Source organism: Schistocerca cancellata, chromosome 3 (assembly GCF_023864275.1).
Source record: "Schistocerca cancellata isolate TAMUIC-IGC-003103 chromosome 3, iqSchCanc2.1, whole genome shotgun sequence".
Taxonomy (NCBI): Eukaryota; Metazoa; Arthropoda; class Insecta; order Orthoptera; family Acrididae; genus Schistocerca; species Schistocerca cancellata.
In genome coordinates, this window is record NC_064628.1 from 504,642,686 (window position 1) to 504,665,716 (window position 23,031).

A 23,031-nucleotide genomic window follows, 5' to 3' on the forward strand; every position below is an offset into this window, starting at 1 on the left:
TAAGCTTACTATCTAATGGCAAGAGAAATAACTGGCTGCTGCTACTTTAGTAAGGGTAAGTAATGGAACTGTGTTTGGTTACTAGTTAGCGTTTATTAATGCCCAGAACTTCGAAAAATGAAGTTCCATAGACTTCTTTCTCCCATCACCATTTTTTCGGCCTGTTCATCACATTCATCAACTTGTCCATATGATGTAGCAGCCTGTGCCACTACTCACTCTTGCAACATATTTGGCTTACGCACTCATATTGTTTTTAATACCTGAATATACTATAATATAAGATTTATTTGTTCACAGTCTCTTCGTGTATCACATCATGCTTGTGCTTTGTCTCGATATAGTCATAAAATGTCACATATCTTTGTACAACAATCTTAGTACAGCTATGAACTCTTACTGAAGTTATGTAACGGAATACTCCGTAGATATTAGTATTTCTTATTCCGACATTTCGGCTGTAACTTTGCAGTATGGGTCTAAAGAATTGAGAAACGCGTGGTAAATCTGTAAAGAAAACTTCGGGTAGGAAAAGCGTGGTAATTCCGTAAAGGAAACTTCGTATAGAACGTTAGTGCGAGACAAACTTCAGTACTCCTCCAGTGTTTATAAACACCACGAGGTCAGATTAAATGAAGACAGCGACCCAAATAAAAGCGCTGCTGCTAGATTGTTTATAGGCAGGTTCGATCAGCACACGAGTATTACGGAGAGGCACCGTGAAGACGACGTTCCGCGGAACACTACTGGGAAAATGTAGAGAACCGGCATTTGAAGCTCACTGCAAAACTATTCTACTGCCGCCAACGTACATGTTGCGCAAGGTCCACGAAGGTCAGAGAATTTAGATCTCGTAAGAAAGCATTTTGAGAGTTCTTTTTCAGTCGCTCTATTTGCGAGTGAAACAGGAAAGGAAAATGAGTAGTTGTGGTACAAGGTACACTCGGATAAGCACCGTTCAAATGGTTCAAATGGTTCAAATGGTTCTAAGCAATATGGGACTTAACATCTGAGGTCATCAGTCCCCCTTAAACCCAACTAACCTAAGGACATCACACAAATCCATGACCGAGGAAGGATTCGAACCTGCGACAGTAGCAACAGCGCGGTTCCGGACTGAAGCGCCTAGAACTGCTCCGTCACAACGGCCGGCTGCTAAACACCGTACGGTTGCTTGAACAGTGTGTATTTGGGTGTAGATGTAGAGTTACGTCCTGATCGAAAGACCGTTGCATTCTATTCAGAATGTATAGCTGTGTTGGTCCCCCTTTTCACCACAATATGCCACAGATTGCTCCAAGAAAAAGCTGGAAGGAAGCAGAGGGCAGAGCACTGTGTGAGATCTGGAGCAGAAGCATACCAAAGAAGTACCCTCCAGTATCTTTTACGTCTATCTTTTATTGAATATGAGGTATGAAACGAAAGTATAAGCCAACAGTTGTGTCTCAGGAAAGTGTGTTGCGACCCTTGCTGTTTATATTGTACGCTAACGACCTGTAAGTCAATATTAATACAATGGTGTGCAAAACTTAAGGACGAAAGTAACTTTCGCATGGTGTGTCTGTCACTGCCAAGTAACACATCTCGGTGAAACTTGGACCATACATAGAAAGAACTGCTATCATATGGCACACAAGGTAACAGAAAGAAACACGCAACGAGACGATCAGAAACGACTCTTTTATTCAAAGACACCAATTGCACTGAGGTCACCGCGATTTATGATGGTCTCTAGACACTACATGATTCTCACTCGGGTGTGTGATCACCTCATGCCACCCCATGCTGGCCACAAGGTTGATAGGGAATTTTTGTTGTAGGTCGTTCCATTTCTCCGTCATCGCGGTTGATAACTGCTGGATGGGCATTGGTGCGTGTGGATTGGTTGCACTAGGTCTCCCCAACGTATCCAAAACGTGCTCGATGAGATTTAAGTCGTGGAACGGGCACGCCAGTTCATTTGCCGAACATTCTCTCGTTGCAAGAGCACCTGCGCTGTTCGATGCGGTTGCACGTAGCCATCCCTAAAAAGTCAGGGGCGAATCCACTGCTGAGAAGTCGCACGTGGGAAAGGTGTACGGCGTTACAATAACGAGGACCGGTGAGTGCGCCGTGTTCAAAGATTTTGAGGTCAATACAACATTGCAACACTATGCCTCCCTACAAAGTAACATATGGACGACCAAAACGATCATGCTCGACAATGTTCCTGGGTGCATTACGTGTTCACACCTCTCACCATACAAAGGCATGTAGTGCACCGTCGAACGTGGTCGTTTTGAAGATACAGGAGTTGTGGTGTCAGGAGGCATAACGTTGCATGTGCATACTGACCACTAAACATACCTTACACTCACTGGTCAACACTATTGTAACAGTGGAGCATTTCCGAATGTGTGCCTTTTCAGGAGATCATCGACCATGATTCCATTTTTATGGAATGACAGTGTACTACCACGTCGAACTGTGTAGATGAAGGAGCTCTAAGAACGATATTCGCCGAATGTACTACACGTGTTGGATGTGTTGGGGAGCTGTTGGGAGGACGTCCACATGCACCGACCGACATCCAGCAATTCTCAAACGCGTCTGTGGAGGATTGAAAGGCCCTACCACAAGAGCTACTTAAGAGCCTTGTGGCCAGCATGGGAACAGGTTGCAGAGCAAGTACTGCCGTCCATGGTGAACTATACCCAATTAAGAACCAAGTCCTTGTAATGTCCAGGGGATCATTATAAATCGCGGTGACTTCAGTGTAGTCACATCTCATCGAGTATTTCTTTCAGTTACCTTCAGTATCATATTTTAGCATTTATTCCAATTTTGGTCCATGTTACATCGAGCTATGGTACTTGACAGTGACACATCAAGCGAAAGTGTGTTCCCACCATAATCTTTACACATCTGTGCAGTAACTTCATACTTACCGCAGATGATGCAATTATCTGTATTTCAAACAGAGACCGGGAATGGAGCACCTGAATCCCTCAGGAGACCTGACACACTTCCTGACCGCTAATGGGCCTATCCGCCTACTGGCGTCGAACTGGTAGAAGACAGACCTCCGATTGTGCCTGTGGTGAAGAAGCTACGCCAGAATCTACTACCTGGAGATGTCTGCTGTATGCCGATCTAGATGATACTGATAGTCAGCAACTGAATCGGAACGTCAGACTCGATGGCAAGGAGATAATGTATTGCGAAACAGAACGGCAAATGTTTGACAACATTGCTGACGCCGCTTCAAGAAATGCTTGGGTAGAATGTTATCTTACCAACCTACCCCCGTTCACTGCACTACGACAAGCTGCGACAGAAGATCGAGAAGCAAGGCAGTGAAGGAAGCTGAGGTCGAAAATTGCGGCATAAGAACTGCCACAACGTACGCACAGTCACGGTAACAACTAAAGAGAGAAACGCGGCCGTGGTCCGTGTCTCGCCACCCAAGGCATCAGAACCAGGGTGACGTGAGCCGGCGTGTGGCTGCGCTCGTCACCGGCAACAACGACGCTTCTTTGGAACGGAGGAACCATTACCTGCAGCCAGGGAGCCAACAAACAGTGGAAGACGCAGATGCAACCATTACGCCCTCCAAGTGTACAAGGAACATGCTAGCCATTCCTATGGGCCGGGGAGCGGTAGAGTGGATTGTGGAATGTGACAGACGAAAACTGAAGTTACTATAACAGTAGAAGACATGGCAGTAGCTGTAGTTTCTATTCATAGTGGAAATACTTTTTAATAGCCAGCCGCTGTGGCCGAGCGGTTCTAGGCGCTTCAGTCCGGAACCTCGGGCATGGATGTGTGTGATGTCCTTAGGTTAGTTAGGTTTACTTAGTTCTAAGTCCAGGGGACTGATGACATCAGATGTTAAGTCCCATAGTGCTTAGAGCCATTTGAACCAAGTGCTTAGAGCCATTTGAACCATTTTTGAATACTTTTTAATATTATTATTATTAGAACTACTTATGGTGATGGAAGGCAGTATCGTTTAGGATAAAATTAAGTATCAATATACAGTGCATAGTTTCTGTAAGAAGTAATATAACCTGTGTTTAGATTATAGGTAACATACTGCAATGGAGCTGAATAAATAAATAGATAAACGATAAATATCTACATTTAAGTGCTGTCTGAAAAAAATTCAACTGCATCTTTATACACTAAAGAGGTAAAGAAACTGGTACACCTTCCTAATATCGTATAGGGCTCCGGCGACCACGCAGAAGTGCCTCCGCACGACGTGGCATGGTCCCGATTAACGTCGGAAGTAGTGTTGGAAGGCTGTCCATAAATCCATAAGAGTTGGAGGGGCTGGAGATACCTTCTGAACAGAACATTGCAAGATGTCCAAGTTATGCTGTGTAATGTTCATCTCTGGCGACCAGCGGAAGAGTTTTAACACAGAAGAGTATGCCTGGAGCCACTCTGTAGTAACTCTGGATGTGTGCTGTCGCATAGCCCTGGTGGAACTGCCCAAGTCCGTCGGAATGCACAATGGGCATGAATGGATGCAGGTGATCAGTCAGGATGCTTACGTACGTGTCACCCGTCAGAGTAGTATCTAAACGTATCAGGAGTCCCATATCACTCCACCTGCACACGCCCCACACCATTACAGAGCCTCCACCTGCATGACCAGTACCCTGCTGACACGCAGGCTCCAAGGATTCATGAAGTTGTCTCCATACTCGTACACGTCCATCCACTAGATATAATGTGGAACGAAACTCGTCCGACCAGGCAACATGTTTCCAGTCATCAACAGTCCACTGTCGGTATTGACGGGCACAGGCAAGGCGTAAAGCTTTGTGTCGTGCAGTCATCAAGGGTACACGAGTGGGCCTTCGGCTCCGAAAACCCATATCGATGATGTTTCGTTGAAAGGTTCGCACGTTCACACTTGATGATAACCCAGCATTGAAAACTGCAGTAATTTGCGGAAGGGTTGTACTTCTGTCACGTTGAACGATTCTCTTCAGTCATTAGTCATCGTTGGCCCGTTCTTGCAGGATCTTTATCCCGTCGCAGCGATGTCGGAGATTTGATGTTTTACCGGATTCCTGATATTCACGGTACACCCATGAAATGATCCTACGGGAAAATACTCACTTCATCGCTGCCTGGGAGATGCTGTGTCCCAGCAGCCGTACGCCGACTAAAACAGCACGTTCAAACTCGCTTAAATCTTGATAACCTACCATTGTAACAGCAGTATCCAATCTAACAACTGCCTCACATACTTATCGTCTTATATAAGCGTTGCGACCGCATCGCCGTATTCTACCTGTTTACGTATCTCTGAATTTGAATACGTATGCCTGTACCAGTTTCTTTGGCACTTCAGTGTAATTCCAAAGATTCGTACTAAGATTGGTAATTCGCTTTAAGTGTTCATAAGTACTAATTTTGCTCTTCACAAAATGCAGGAAAGTACTATTGGATGACAATGTCAACGAATCACAGAATGAGTCGAATTGGACCAATACCTGGTTGTAACTCTTTATAGCTATATGAAATGGAATCACCATTAAGGTTCAGTCGAGGGTAATTCATTGGTTGGATACTAGGAAGGTTCAGTCTGCAAATTAGATATTTTACAAAACACCTCTGTGGCCCAAGGTAAAATTGCTCGTGTGCATGGGACTTTCAAATGTGGTGATTTTTCAATATCTACGTAGAAGAGCAGCAAGAATGCTGTTATTAGTTTGTTGATCCATGAGAGTAAGTAATAGACATGTTGAGAAACCTGGCATGAAGAGAGAAAGCCTACTAACAAATTTTCAAGAACACGTATTAACTGAGGAGTCATGTTATGTACGACAACCCTCTGCATATTGTTCGCGTAGGTTATATTATGACATGCACAGACACATTTAAAATATCATTCTTCCCTCGCTTCGTTTGCGAAAGAAACAGGAACAAACCAATACAAGGTACACCTCAAAACTGTTATGCAGAGTATATATGCTGATGTAAATGTTTAATATTGTTTTTTTTTTCTTTTTTTCATTTGCTTTCAGAATTTCATATTATTTCACGGGTTCATTCCGATAATACAAATGAGTTGCTTTTTGATAAACCGTTTTGATGCCTGCACTGATACGACTGTATACGTCTGTGACTGACACTTCTTGTTCAGACTCATTCCATTCTGTGATCTGTCTAGCTTTTAATTGCTCAAGTCTCTTAAATGACAACGAGCACTCTGACGTATTTCGCGTTCCATCAGACTTTCATTAACGCGTGTTGGAGCCATCCGTCTGCCGTGTCAGTCACGGTCATCGCCCATTAGGGTCATGCCAACCTAGTTCGGTCGATTAACCCCGTTGATATTTGAGAGAGGACTACACTAAAGCACAGCGTACGCAATAACGAGAACAGATCAGCTGCGGTTTTAATGCATTTCCTCCCTCCAGGGCGTATCGCGGCCCATGCTGTTGTTGGGGCAAATAAATTTAAAATAGATGGCACCCTTGTGAAAAACTGTATGTGAACGAATTTACTGATGTATCGAACACTGTTAAACCATATTTTAAATTTCAGTGTAGGGCCTATATCCCCTGAAGCGCGTTAATGGAAACATCGGACAGGAATGTGAATGGAGCATTCGACTGAGTTCAAGTGACATATGTCAAAATCAGTTTTGTTACACAAGCAAGGTACCATGTGCACAAGCCACCAAAGACAACATACGACTCTTCTCTTATTTGAAATCAGGAGGGGGGGGGGGGATTCCCTGAATAACCTTGTAACGTTTACTTCAGCTTCCGAAAAATATTGACTGGAGATCCATTGGCCGTTTTATCAATAATTACCCGCAAAAAAACAGTATTAGGCCACGCGCCTTAGAACAGACATAACATGTAAATAAACTTATTAACTACTACGCTTCATCCTGTGCATACAGAGATTTCTCATAGTAGACAAGACATGATATCTGGAAGCTAGAATCGTCATGCTTTGACTTTTAACTGAACCAACACAGTACGTAAGGAACAAATACCTTCCAGGCGCATTACATTAACATTCCACAAACAATCAGCAACAGGGTTACAAAAAGAGATAACAGCCCATACCTCAATATATGCTAGTATATAAAATGTGTATATATATTTATATATCTAAGTAATGGTTCCTTCCGTTTTCTTTCTGTAGGTTTGGATCACTGGCGGAGCTCCAGTTTCATCCAGTCCTCGAATACGGATCGTACCAGCTCGTTTACTCAAACAAAGACAGACAACAACATCCCAGGTCGCAGCTGCAACAGGGCATTATTAGACACCAGTGACCCACAACACAAAAACACAGGTCCTTCTCGAAACAGTAAGAGGGTGCGAAGCTAGATTGTGAATTCTAGTTAGTATCAATATTCACACACGACCTGGTCATACAACAAGGCAAACAGAACTTTATTCTCGTTCGTTAATAAGGGCCCTCAAAAGCGGTCTGCGCGGGGTACATAATTCAAGCCCGGCAAGCAACGAATCAGTCATTCATAAGCGGAGCGCTGCGGATGAATGAACAGAAAAAAGGCGGGGTGGTAACGTCGACCTAACACAGTGCCTCAGTGACACTGCATCATCCAGAAGTAATTTTCACGTCTAGCCAGCGGGCTACACTCATGCCCACTATACCGGTACGCCACTTGCTCCTCCACAACACAACTTGAGCACTCCGCTGCGTCCGCCGCTCACCACCTTCTGGCGCCACCGCCAGGTCGCTACCTGCCGCTAATCGGCCGCGACCTCACGAGATGATGATGATGATGATGATGTTTGGGTTGTGGGGCGCTCAACTGCGTGGTTATCAGCGCCCGTACAATTACCCAATCTTTGCTCAGTCCAATTTCGCCACTTTCCTGGATAATGATGAAATGATGAGGACAACACAAACACCCAGTCATCTCGAGGCAGGTGAAAATCCCTGACCCCGCCGGGAATCGAACCCGGGACGCCGTGCTCGGGAAGTGAGAACGCTACCGCGAGACCACGAGCGGCGGACACCTCACGAGAGTTCGCCTCACCGCGGAGAGGAAGCATGACCAACCTAGGCGGCCAGTGCCAACCTGAGCCCATAGTGCTGTGCACGGCACAGCAGTGAGCTATCTAAGTTGCAAACGTATGTCGTTAGTTGTTTCACTTGTCACTATGCAGTGATATCGAACGTTTCTGGTTAATCATTTTGAGAAATGGCGCAGTGTAGTTAAAATGAAGCAAGGACCTATCCTCTTTGCCGTTCGTTCGCAGGTATATAAGTTTCTAAACACATTCATTTAGTCAAATATTAATGAACAAAAGCAATGAAGTTGTCTTTCGTATTTCATAATATGCTTGGTTCGTCATTAAATAAATTCGAGATACCAGTACCAGACTTTTCATTAATTAAACTGTTTATCTGTGCGAACACATCAGCGTCATTCAAAAAGACACCAGCCAGGGACTGTAAAATTAAAACCGCTTTAGGGATTGTAATGACACTGCCTACGGAAGAAGGTGTGGTCCCTGTAAGAACGCTGAGACCCCACACTGACCGGTAGTAGGACATGGGCGTACACCCACGTGATGACGGAGCAAGCACGTGCAAGTGTCGACCGTCCCCTGCACGTAGTCGTGCTGAAAACACAGAAATAGGGGCTTCGAAAGAGGAGCAAATGGGTGTAGGGCGTTTCCTTATAGCGGAAGGCATACTGAGAACGGAATTTCGTTACAGAATGGTATACGTGCAAGAAGAACGCTGCACATCTGCTACAAGAGTCAAGGCGCAACCCTCAAGCGATTCAAGAAATGGCCGACGACGCACGATCTGAAAAACGATACAGCATTATCGGTACCATCGTGCAGCAGGTGGATGTCATTATTGAAGACCGGCGAGTTACTGTGGCAGCCATTGCCCCAGAGGCAACGGACGTTTAATAATCTCCGTACACTTGTACCATTCTTCGATGACGCACTGCATCCCTTTACTCTGCTTTTGAATCTTCCATTTCTATGTTTTCAGCACGTCTGAATACAGTGGATTATCGAAGCGTGCACTTGCACGTTCTGTCATAACATGGTTATCTGCCCATCTCCCTCTAGCTGCGAGTTTTTTTATTTATTTTAAGAAAATAGTGGAGTCCCTCCAAGCCCGCACTGCCATGGTAACCATCACAAGAACTGTCACCTCTGCGATTGTAAGTGATTACGTAGAGGAGTTCACAGGATGCGGGTATGCAATGTTCTCTCTACGTCTGGGTAGGATTACCCACTAATATAGGCCCATCGGATGATAGAAGTGATCGATAGTTGAAGAAGAGCGGTTTTAAAGGCAGAGGGAGAAAAGCGCCATCGCAAGCGCCATGGTAATAAGAAACCCCTTCGACCGTTTAGGCGGTTAGTAAGAGCAGTATTGTTATGTTAGTAGCGGGTATCGTGCAATGCTCGCTAATGCTCGTCATAACATTGTCAATCAGGTTGATGGTAGATACCGACGTAGCTGTGCACCGTCGACATCGCCTGGACCAGCTTTAGCATCTGCATCCAGTAACATGTCTAGTTGTCATCTGAGTGGTCGATTATAAAATCGGTCTCTCTGTGTGAAGGTTGAGTGTGGTTTTTTTGCGTTTCGTATGTTTTCGGTTTCCCTGCTGCTGCCAGTTTGTCGGCTATGTGTACCGACCTGGCAGTGCCAGTCCGATTTGCTGTATCGCAGGAACTCGCCGATTCCGTTTTTTGTGTGTGTGATTAAAGTGAGCTTAGCATAAGTGGTAAATCACCCCTAAGGAGGTGTGTCTTTGGAGAAGTATGCCTAAGTTTCTGGTAGTGATCACAGTCAGGGGTGGTTCGATTGTCTCGACTTCCTGCGGTGAGGGAAGCTTTTCAAATACTGCCGAGAAGTTTCAAGACGGTATTCACTGTGAAGGTCCGCTATGATGTGTACCGTGGAGCATTAAGATATGTAGCACTTTGTTCTGTATGCCATGCAAGGGGCGCGGATGTCTCGGAGGTGCGTATCCCTAAAACATATGGTATCAGCAGTCTAAACAGTGTCATGTACATATACCTCGACACCCTCCTATTCAACGTGCTTTGCCTGTTAAGCGAAGGATATAGTTATTTGAGCCTTGTGTATGCTTTATTGGCGACGAGTTGTTTATGGTGCCCCAGGTGAGTTTCTGATCCATCCAGACACCGCCATACCTGACTTTTTCACGGAAACATATTGGGCGTGTGTGTAGAGTTATCTGATTGCAGAGTTGGTATTTGTGCAGTTGTTTCGGTCTGCGTGTAAACAGAACAGCTTCACACTTGTCGACATTTACTTTCATGCGCCATTCCTCCAGCCAAGGCCCAACTGTTCTCAGCGCTGTCTGTAGACGTGAATTTGGACAAGTATGCGCTAGGATGGCTGTGTTATCCACGTACATGGCAACCATCGTGTTTCGTGTAGTTGGAATATTATTAATGTACGGGTTAAACAGGACGGGGCCCCAGGATTCTGACTCGGACGGTGCCGTTTGAATACTGTGTCTCGTTGATTGTTTGCCCTGAATGTCAGTGTTGAAACATCTGTTGATGAGTTATGAGTGAATTAGACATACTGGTCTGAGCAAACAAACTTCGCTGAATTTGCGGATGAGGCCGTTGTGCCATAGGCGATCGAAAGCCTTCTCGATGCCCAGGAACACTGCCCTGGTAGCGTTGTTAATGTATTAGCCGTTTGTTATTTGTTATACCATGCGGAGGAGTTGTTTTGTTGAGTGCTGATTTCAGAAGCCGAATTGTTCTGGTCTCATGGTCTCGTTGTTGATGCAGTGGGTCGTTTTGATATTAACTTTTGAGAAAAATTGCTGAGCGACCTCAACAGGTTGATGGATCGGTAATTTTGTGTGAGGGATTGGTTTTTCCCTGGCTTTCTAAACGTCTGGACATTGGCCACCTTACAAAAGGCAGGGAAGTGCTGATGTCGTAAGATGGTGTGTTGGGTATTCCATAGGTTTATCCGTGTCTAGAGGACAAATGTAAGGATGTAGAGGTATATATCTTTAGGGGTAGGATAAATACTGTATACAGATAAATTAAAGAGACATTTGGAGAAAAGAGTACTTGAGAGCGATATTATGGAAATGGAAGAGGACGTAGATCAAGATGAAATGGAAGATATGACACTGAAGAATTTGAAAGAACACTAAAAAACCTTAGTCGAAACAAGGCCCCGGTAGTAGACAACATTCCATTAGAACTACTGATCATCTTTGGAGATCCAGCCATGACAAAACTCTACCGTCTGGTGAGCAATTTGTATGAGACGCGAAATACCTTCAGAGTTCAAGAAGAATATAATAATTCCAATCCCAAAGAAGGCAGGTGTTGACAGATGTGGAAATAAACGAACTGCCAGTTTTGTAAAATACTAACACGAATTCTTTACAAACAAATGGAAAAACTGATAGAAGCCGACCTCGGGAAAGATCAGTTTGGATTCCGGAGAAATGTATGAACGTGCGACGCAATACTGACCCCCACGACTTCTCACAGAAGATGCGTTAAGGAAAGGTAAACCCACGCGTATATCATTTGTAGACTTAGAGAAAGCTTTTGACACTGTTGACTGGAATACTCTCTTTCAAATTCTAAAGGTGGCAGGGGTAAAATATAGGAAGCGAAAGGCTATTTACAATTTGTACATAAACTAAATGGCAGTTAGAAGACTCTAGGGGCATGAAAGGGAAGCAGTGGGTGAGAAGGGAGTGAGACAGTATTGTAGCCTATGCCCAACGTTATTCAAAAACTGGTTCAAATGGCTCTGAGCAGTATGGGACTTAACATCTGAGGTCATCAGTCCCCTAGAACTTAGAACTACTTAAGCCTAACTAACCTAAGGACATCACACACATCCATGCCCGAGGCAGGATTCGAACCTGCGACCGTAGCGGTCGCTCGGTTCCAAACCGTAGCGCCTAGAACCGCTCGGCCACTCCGGCCGGCCAACTTCATTCAATCTGTATATTGTGCAGACAATAAAGGAAACAAAGAAAAAATTTGGAGTAGGAATTAAAATCCACGGAGTGACAGTTAAATATATGTCTGTTCTTCGTTATAAATATTTTAGCATACGTCCACGCTATTCAGGAACATTATCCACAGCAACCCGTTTTGGGAGTCAAGCCTCCATCATCAGGCTTTCTAAATTAGCCCCACTCAAGGTCGAAATATAGAAACAAATAAAATTATTTAGGCAGAAAGTCCTCGTCTTACTTTAAAAAAGGCAACACCCTAGTCCTGCTCCACTTATCAACGTTACCACACACCCTCCGAAGCTGGTAAACAGCAGTAACATCACCTACCTCTCCGTGCACCGTTAGTTCGTAAACATATGTACGGTTATGAGAGACTATTCTCTGCCATTAGCCGTTCCATAACATTCCAGAGATACTACAAAAGGCATGGAGAGACACCATACTAACGACTGTGTGTGAGAAGTCGTTAACATTTTTCGTACCAATGCTAACCTCAAAAATGATTTAAGAACCCTTGAAGAAGGCAGTTCCGTTCTTGCCAGTTTGTATATTAAATTCTTTATCGAACCTAATTCAGTGGATTGCTATTTCAAGTTTCTCAAGCAGGTCAACTTACATCCTTTCTCATCTTCATGTATAACCTCTAAGTCCTCTTCTATGCCTTTCAGGGAGTGACTAGCCTCATACACTAAATGTTTGGCAACCACCGATCTACCGTAGTTGCGCAGTCTAAAGGTCTGCATGTTCCCTACGTCTTTCCGAATATTTCATACCTGTTTTTCCTATTCATTTCTCTTCACACGACGTATACTGTAATCTACACACGCATGATTCTTCAAATTTATTTATCCTGTTTACAGCTTTATGTTTTACAGTACATCTCATTATGTCTTTAACTCTGATCTCCAACTGGACGTTGTATGGGCGAAATACGTTCGCCAGTTTGTGAAATTTTGCAAATCATGTTATAGTGAGGAACTTTTTACCCCTTGCTATTTCGTCTTTCCGTTTCTTCTTGCCCCTACGGAAAAGGCGATTTATCATCTTTATTTCGTATGCGTTATTTACTTCTATCTGTTTGATAATGTTTAACTCATTTAACCTGTCTGCTACACTCATTGGGACATTACTGACTCTATGCAATAAGCTCCATACAAATCTTTTCGAATTAACGGTGCATGCACATGCAGCTGATGTGAACCGTGTGTACTGCATTATAGAAACAACGCTTTGCATGATGACTGGTAACGTTGAGAAGTGGAGCAGGGAAAAGTGTGTTGCTATTTTTAAAATAAGACGAGAACCTCTTTTCCGAATAATTTTATTTGTTTTTATGTTTTGATCTTGAGTGCTTTTGAAGTATACTTCATGAAGGATTAACTTAGACAGGGAACCTGACACCCGAAACGAGTTGCTGTGTAGTATGTTCATAGTAACAGTGGTTGTATGCTAAAATATTGCCCACCTGGTTAGCCGTGCGGTGCAACGCACGGCTTCCCGGATTGGGAAGGAGCGCCTGGTCCCAGGCAGGAATCCGCCCGGAGGACTTGTGTCGAGGCCCGGTGAGCTGGCCAGTCTGTGGATGGTTTTTAGGCGGTTTTCCATCTGCCTTGGTGAATGAAGGCTTGTTCCCCTTATTCTGCCTCGCCTACACTATGTCGGCGATTGCTGTGCAAACAAGTTCTCCACATACGCGTACAACACCATTACTCTACCACGCAAACATAGGGGTTACGCTCGTCTGGTGTGAGGCGTTCTCTGGGGGGATCCACCGGGAGGCCGAACCGCACAATAACCCTGAAAGAGTGGTTCGGTGTGGGGCGGCGGAGGTGTGAAGCAGACTGCGGTAATCATCGTGGAGTTGTGGACCATTGTGGCTGCGGCGGGGACGGAGCCTCTCCGTCGTTTCTAGGCCCCCGGTTAACATACAATACAATACAGTGCTAAAATATTTATACTCGTTACCTGAAAAACCGCTGCCTCCAGTCATTAAGATTTAGTTTGGGTAATTAACAGTGATATGTATACACTGATAATCCAGCATATTACGACCACCGACCAACTATCGATATAAATCCGTCCAGGCGATAACAGCGTCACCTGGCGAGGAATGACTGCTAGTCTGACATTCACACGGTACAGGTAGTATCAGAGAGCTTGCACTCCTTTGGTACAATGGGGAAGGCGCGGGCTCTGTTTGAATTTGACCGAGGGCAGATTGTAATAGCCCGGGGGCTCGGCACGAGCATTGCGGAAACTGGACGACTTGCCGGGTGTTCGAGGAGTGCTATGGGTGTCTTCACCACGTGGTGAAACCGAGGTGAAACCTCGTCCAGACGTCGTGCGGTTGGGCGGCGACCCCTCATTACAGATGTGGGACGTCGTAGGCTGGGCAGACTGGCAAAACAGGACAGGCGGTGAACTGTGGAGGAACTAACACCAGACTTTAAAGCAGTGCAGAGTACAGCGTGTCAATACACGGTGCACCGAACTCTCCTAAAGATGGGTCTCCACAGCCTACGACCCATGCATGTTCCAATGTTAACACGACGACATCGGCAACAACAACTGAAATGGGCACGTGACCGTCAACACTGGGCGCTGGCGCAGTGGCAGAGCGTTACATAGTCTGATGACTCCCTGCATCATGCCGATGGGGTGGCGCGAATCCGTTGTCTTCCAGGGGAACAGCTCGTTCACACCTATACTGCGGGACGGAGACAAGTTCGCGGCGGCTCCATTATGCTCTGGGGAACAAGAAAGTCGGCATCCATGTGTCGAGCGGAGCTCATGCAAGACCCCAAGACGGCCAAGTGTCTGCTACACTGGTTACAGACCACGTACACCATTTCTTGATGATCATGTTCCCCGACGGCAGTGGCATTTTTCAAGATAGCGCGCCATGTCACAAGACCAACAGTTTGAACGAGTGGTTCGAGGGACACATTGGCGAGTGCCAATTGATGTGCTGGCCCCCAGTTCAACAGATATGAACCCAATTGAATACATGCGGGATGTAACTGAACGCGGCGTCCGAGCTCTTCACCCCCTTCCCCTGAATTTACCGGAATTAGGTGATCTTTGTCTGTAAATATGGTGCGAGCTCCCTCCGGCGTCTTACCAAAGCCTTATTGCTTCCATGCCACGACGTGTAGCCGCTATTATACGTGCTAAAGGTGGACATGCTGGCTGTCAGGTAGATAGTCATAATGGTCTGACTGATCAGTGTATGTTTATGTAGTATTGATAATGAAACTTGTCGAAAATTTCGTGAAGGATTATGCTTCTGTGCTAGATTAGGGCTGGAACTAAGAAACTGAACTCGGAAGGCAGTCATAATTTCTCCATACATTTGTCTCCAGGGGTATCCCTCGAGTACACCATAGAACGAAAGCTACATAACCAGTCTGTCCCTTTGGTCGGCACAATATTCGGGTAAGTGTGGACAATGTATCATCACATATGACAGAAGTTTACTACTTATTCGGTAAACTTTGTTACGTTCATTGTCTCATGTACCGGCCTATGTCGTTTTGTATCGATAGTCGTGCAGCAACTGTTGGTTAAGCTCTATCCTTAGGTAAACATAATCTTTGTCTGCCGACAGAGTTCCGTGATTTTTCGTTGTTGTTCGTGCAGCGCATACGTGGATCGCAAGATTTGAGTCAGCTGGTAGCTGCATTTAGTAGTTACAGTTGGTCGGTAGCGTCCGTTAGATATGGTCGTGTCGATATACACTGTTGTTGTGGTTGTGGTCTTCAGTCTTGAGACTGGTTTGATGCAGCTCTTCATGCTAATATATGCTGTGCAAGCTCCTTCATCTCCCAGTACCTACTGCAACCTACATCCTTCTGAATCTGCTTAGGTCTCTGCTCTTGGTCTCCCTCTACGATTTTTACCCTCCACGCTGCCCTCCAATGCTAAATTTGTGATCCCTTGATGCCTCAGGACATGTCCTACCAACCGATCCCTTCTTCTAGTCAAGTTGTGCCACAAACTTCTCTTCTCCCCAATCCTATTCAATACCTCCTCATTAGTTACGTGATTCTTCTGTAGCACCACATTTCGAAAGCTTCTATTCTCTTCTTGTCCAAACTATTTATTGTCCATGTTTCACTTCCATACATGGCTACACTCCATACAAATACTCTCAGAAACGACTTCCTGACACTTCAATCTATACTCGATGTTAACAAATTTCTCTTCTTCAGAAATGCTTTCCTTGCCATTGCCAGTCTACATTTTATATCCTCTCTACTTCGACCATCATCAGTTATTTTGCTCCCCAAATAGCAAAACTCCTTAACTACTTTAAGTGTCTCATTTCCTAATCTAATTCCCTCAGCATCACCCGACTTAATTCGACTACATTCCGTTATCCTCGTTTTACTTTTGTTGATGTTCATCTTATATTCTCCTTCTTTCAAGACACTGTCCATTCCGTTCAACTGCTCTTCCAAGTCCTTTGCTGTCTCTGACAGAATTACAATGTCATCGGCGAACCTTTCTTATTTCTTCTCCCTTGATTTTAATACCTACTCCAAAGTTTTCTTTTGTTTCCTTTACTGCTTGCTCAATATACAGATTGAATAACATCGGGGAGAGGCTACAAACCTGCCTCACTCCCTTCCCAACCACTGCTTCCCTTTCATGCCCATCGACTCTTATAACTGCCATCTGGTTTCTATACAAATTGTAAATAGCTTTTCGCTCCCTGTATTTTACCCCTGCCACCTTCAGAATTTGAAAGAGAGTATTCCAGTCAACATTGTCAAAAGCTTTCTCTAAGTCTACAAATGCTAGAAACGTAGGTTTGCCTTTTTTAATTTAGCTTCTAAGATAAGTTGTAGGGTCAGTATTGACTTACGTGTTCCAGTATTTCTACGGAATCCAAACTGATCTTCCCCGAGGTCGTCGTTTACCAGTTTTTCCATTCGTCTGTAAAGAATTCACGTTAATATTTTGCAGCTGTGACTTATTAAACTGATAGTTCGGTAATTTTCACATCTGTCAACTCCTGCGTTCTTTGGGATTGTAACTATTATATTCTTCTTGAAGTCTGAGGGTATTTCACCTGTCTCGTACATCTTGCTCACCTGATTCTAGAGTTTTGTCAGGACTGGCTCTCCCAAGGTCTTTCAGTGCTCTGTCAAACTCTTCACGCAGTATCATATCTCCCATTTCATCTACATCCTCTTCCATTTCCATAAAACTGTCCTCAAGTACATCGCCATTGTATAGACCCTCTATATACTCCTTCCACCTTTCAGCTTTCCCCTCTTTGCTTAGAACTGCGTTTCCATCTGAGCTCTTGATATTCAAACAAGTGGCTCTCTTATCTCCAAAGGTCTCTTTAATTTTCCTGTAGGCTGTATCTATCTTATCCCTAGTGAGATAAGCCTCTAAATCCTTACATTTGTCCTCTAGCCATGCCTGCTTAGCCATTTTGCACTTCCTGTCGATCTCATTTTTGAGACGTTTGTATTCCTTTTTGCCTACTTCATTTACTGCATTTTTATATTTTCTTCTTTCATCAATTAAATTCAATATTTCTTCTGTTACTCAAGGATTTCTACTAGCCCTCGTCTTTTTACCTACTTGATCCTCTGCTGCCTTCACTACTTCAACCCTCAGAGCTACCCATTCGTCTTCTACTGTATTTCTTTCCCCCATTCCTGTCAGTTGTTCCCTTATGCTGTCCCTGAAACTCTGTACAACCTCTGGTTTAGTCAGTTTATCCAGGTCTCATCTCCTTAAATTCCCACCTTTTTGCAATTTATTCAGTTTTAATCTACAGTTCATAACCAACAGATTGTGCTCAGGGTCCACATCTGCCCCTGGAAATGTCTTTCAATTTAAAACCTGATTCCTAAATCTCTGTCTTACCATAATATAATCTATCTGATACCTATTAGTATCTCCAGGATTCTCCCATGTATACAAACTTCTTTTATGATTCTTGAACCAAGTGTTAGCTATGATAGTTATGCTCTGTGCAAAATTCTACCAGACGGCTTCCTCTTTCATTTCTTAGCCCCAATCCATATCCACCTACTACGTTTCCTTCTCTCCCTTTTCCTACTGTCGAATTCCACTCACCCATGACTATTAAATTTTCGTCTCTCTTCACTCCCTGCATGATTTCTTTTATCTCATCATACATTTCTTCAATTTATTCGTCATCTGCAGAGTTATTTGGCATATAAAGATAGTAGGCATGGGCTTCGTGTCTATCTTGGCCACTATAATACGTCCACTATGCTGTTTATAGTAGCTTACCCGCACTCCTATTTTTTTTATTCATTATTGAACCTACTCCTGCATTACCCCTATTTGATTTTGTATTTATAACCCTGAATTCACCTGACCAGAAGTCTTGTTCCTCCTGCCACCGAACTTCACTAATTCCCACTATATCTAACTTTAACCTATCCATTTCCAGTTTTAAATTTTCTAACCTACCTGCCCGATTAAGGGATCTGACATTCCACGTTCCGATCCGTAGAATGCCAGTTTTCTTTCTCCTGATAACGACGTCCTCTTGAGTAGTCCTCGCCCGGAGATCCGAATGGGGGACTATTTTACCTACGGAATACCTTACCCAAGAGAACGCCACCACCATTTAACCATACAGTAAAGCTGCATGCCCTCGGGAAAAATTACGGCTGTAGTTTCCCCTTGCTTTCAGCCGTTCGAAGTACCACAACAGAAAAGGCTGTTTTTGGTTAGTGTTACAAGGCCAGATCAGTCAATCGTGCAGACTGTTGCCCCTGCAACTACTGAAAAGGCTGCTGCCCCTCTTCAGGAACCACAGGTTTGTCTGGTTTGTCAGGGATTTTCTCTGCCTCGTAATGGCTGGGTGTTGTGTGCTGTCCTTAGGTTAGTTAGGTTTAAGTAGTTCTAAGTTCTAGGGGACTGATGACCATAGAAGTTAAGTCCCATAGTGCTCAGAGCCATTTGAACCATTTGAACAGATACCCCTCCGTTGTGGTTGCACCTACAGTACGGCTATCTGTATCTTTGAGGCACGGAAGCCTCCCCACCAACGGCAAGGTCCATGGTTCATGGGGGACGCGATATACACTATGTGATCAAAAGTATCCGGACACCCCCAAAAGTGCGGTAGCGTTCTCGCTTCCCGCGCCCGGGATCCCGGGTTCGATTCCCGGCGGGGTCAGGGATTTTCTCCGCCTCGTGATGACTGGGTGTTGTGTGATGTCCATAGGTTAGTTAGGTTTAAGTAGTTCTAAGTTCTAAGGGACCGATGACCATAGATGTTAAGTCCCATAGTGCTCAGAGGCATTTGAACATCCCCAAAAACTATATTAGGTGCATTTTGCTGCCAACTACTGTCAGGTGCTCCATGTCAGGGACATCAGTAGTCATTAGACGTCGTGAGAGAGCAGAATGAGGCCCTCCGTGGAACTCACAGACTTAGAACATCATCAGGTGATTGGGTGTCACTTGTGTCATGTCAGTACGCGGGATTTCCACACTCCTAAACATCCCTAGGTCCACTGTTTTGGATGTTATAGTGAAGTGGAAACGTGAAGGGACACATACTGCACAAAAGCGTACATGCCGACCTCGTCCGTTGACTGACAAAGACCGCCGACAGTTGAAGAAGGTCGTAATGTGTAATAGGCAGACATCTGTCCAGACCGTCACACAGGAACTCCAAACTGCAACAGCATCTACTGCAAGTACTATGACAGTTATGCGGGAGGTGAGAAAACTTGGATTTCATGGTCGAGCCACACATCACGCCAGTAAATGCTACACGACGCCTCGCTTGGTGCAAGGAGCATAAACATTGGACGATTGAACCGTGGAAAAACGTTGTGTGGAACGGCAAATCACGGTACAGAACGTGGCGATCCGATGGCAGGGTGTTGGTATGGTGAATGCCCAGGGAACGTCATCTGCCGAGTGTGTAGTGCTAACAGTAAAATTCGGAGGCGTAGGTGTTACGGTGGTGTCGTGTTTTTCCTGGAGGGGGCTTGCACCCCTTATTGTTTTGCGTGCCAGTATGACAGTAAATTCCTACATTGATGTGTAAAGTACCTTCTTGCTTCTCACTGTTGAAAAACAGTTTGGGGATGGCGATTGCATCTTTCAACACGATCGAGCACCTGTTCATTATGCGCGGCCTGTGGTTGAGTGGTTACTCGACAAAATCATCCCTGTAGTGGACTGGCCTGCACAGGGTCCTGACTGAATCCTTTAGAACACCTTAGGGATGTTCAGGAACGCCGAATTCGTGCCAGGCCTCACCGACCGACATCGATTTCTCTCCTCAGTGTAGCACTCCGGAAGAATGGGCTGTCATCAAGGCTAAGGGTGGGCCAACACCATATTGATTTCCAGCATTACCGATGGAGGGCGCCACGTACTTGTAAGTCTTTTTCAGCCAGGTGTCCGGATACTTTTGATCACATAGTGTATCACTATGGTTGTCGTCAGTTATTGTTTCAGAGAGCTTCTACGACTATGAATTTATTATTACTGTCCATATTTGTAGCTGTGTTATAGTTTAAGTGCGAAAGAATTTCTCAAAAGTTGTGGCATAAAATCAATTTTTAAAAAAATGTGTTTTTTCCAATTATCAGTGTCGACACTAATTCCAGTTTGCACCAGACTAAAGACATATCGTATACACGTAGGGGAAGGATAAAAATAGGGGCGGAATGGGCAAAGAGGATTAATATGACACTGCCTTCCTGAGAGATTGTTACAAATAGGATGAAAAATTCCTGTGTATCTCAACCGTTGGTAAGGCCTTGAAATGGCAGCCTGTGCCGTTTTCCTTATACCCTACCATTTTTCACCCTGTCTGCCTAATGATACTACAGTTAGAACGCTGATCTGCTTCAGAGTGCCCGAGAATTTTTCCTGAAATAGAACCTCTGTAGGTCGTCTTTTTGATATTATGGTATAAACATCATGGAGAAACCCGTACCTCACAGAAAAAAATTGGAAAACGGCGGAAATATTATGGAACACCATCCAGATTCACTTTTGTATACAGATAGCAAAACTGAGGTTAGTATAGAAGTTCTGAAGTTCAGTTTCTCAATTTCATCTCAATTTTAATATAACAGTGGTTTATTTTTTGATACCAGTGTTCTTCTATTTTTGCCGACTTTTTACAGAAAAGAACGGTTAGAGACAGGGTTTTGGTATCGAGGCTGGTTCATAATCAACTAATTTAGTTGGGACTTCAGAAAGTAGCTGACACATATAGTCCCAAGCCTAGATTATAGCTCAAGAATAGTACAGCGCTGTCAGAAGAAAAGTCCATGTTCCGGGTTTCCTGCAGAGACAGTTCCGCAGCGGCGCGGATAACAGGTGCATCGCAGTATGCGGGTGTAATTGCACCTCTGCTGAAAACGTGCTCCAAAGTTGAATCATGCGCAAGAGTAGGATTCTAGGATTCTTGTTGGGAAAACATCTGAATTGGACACAGACTCACCGTGAAATTCTGGCGATATATGGACAAAATGCAAAGTCGCGTGTAGCAGTTGTGAAATTTAGCCAACAATTTGAACAAGGCCGTACAGGCGTGCGTGATAACGCTCCCATTGTCCATATGTTACATTATGCGATTTCTGTGTGTTCGAAAAACTGAAAGAATGTCTGGTAGGAAGGAGATTTTCTAACGACGTTCACTTAGCGGTTCTCGAATATCCCCATTACCAAGGAGCGGATTTCTATCATCGAGCAACTTACAGAAAGTTCCGACCGTGGTTTAGAGAGACTTGTTGGCCGCAGCTCGTGGTCGTGCGGTATCGTTCTCGCTTCCCGGGTTCCCGGGTTCGATTCCCGGCGGGGTCAGGGATTTTATTTGCCTCGTGATGCCTGGGTGTTGTGTGATGTCCTTAGGTTAGTTAGGTTTAAGTAGTTCTAAGTTCTAGGGGACTGATGACCATAGCTGTTAAGTCCCATAGTGCTCAGAGCCATTTGAACCATTTTTACAGAGACTTGTTGACTATGTTGACAAACAGTGACATTTATCTGGGTCACTTTGAAGTATGCTGCAGCATTGAATAAAGGTTGTTTGGCCTGTCATAATGACAAGTAACTTACTTTTTGGAGCCCCTCATACTGGCGCATACTGAGAATCTGAATACGTTTAATAGAGGTAGTGGTGATTATTAGGAGTTGGAAAGATTGTGGAGAAATAATAACATTAAAACCAAACGAACTGAAAACAGCAATTACTATCAATTAACGTGTCAACCTGCCTATAGAAGAACTAATTCAAACAGAAACTGGAGCATACCAATTTGTGAAATATGTTCTGAGAGCGTATAGACGTAACACTGACAGAAATCTGCATAAACAAGCACCTTCCATTCTGGTGAAGCAGTCATGTTCCGAGACATGGCAGACAAACCGTAGAAGAAAATGGTAGCAATCACACAGCCGGTATCCACACTTCAGTTGTTACTAGTTGAAGAGGGTAAGGATCCCAAGAAAGAACATTTGGAGTCTATTGTGACAGACGAAATTTTCATGATAAGTATTGGTATTCTTTTATTTTTAGGGAGTTTTATATTATTAATATCTCAGCAATTTCTAATAACGTCAACGTAAGTAATGATGAAAATCTTATAAATGATGGTACAAAATTGTCTTTCACTATACGAAATTTTTGCTTATCTATAACTAAGCTATTTGTTCGGGATTTATATTTGATTATGTTACTGAGTGCACACTGAGTGTTAAACAATAGTGTCTTTGGATTTTAATAAGAAAATGATTCTACGGGAATTATATATCGAGCGATTTTAAAAAGCGCACGAATCAAGCTACGTCGGAGAGAGGTGGAGGGGATAGCGTCAGTTACGTTCGGCGCGAAATAGCATTTAGTTATAATGGAGCATTTTAACAAAGCGGTAGTTCGTACTAGCAAGCACGTCGCGTATTCCGCATCCACTTCAACATTAATTGAAATGGGCCGGTGTGATCTGCCTGTACGGTAAAAAAAGCAGGTTCAGAACATTGATGAGACGGCGTCAACGACAAAG

The 23,031-nt window shown here is 44.2% G+C and overlaps 1 non-coding gene across 1 annotated transcript; it reads right to left on the reverse strand.

The window, feature by feature from the left end:
• Positions 1–11,881: 11,881 nt before the first annotated feature.
• Positions 11,882–11,965, reverse strand: Trnap-ugg (transfer RNA proline (anticodon UGG)). Its single transcript has one exon. It is a non-coding gene; the product is annotated as a tRNA-Pro (tRNA).
• Positions 11,966–23,031: the final 11,066 nt, after the last annotated feature.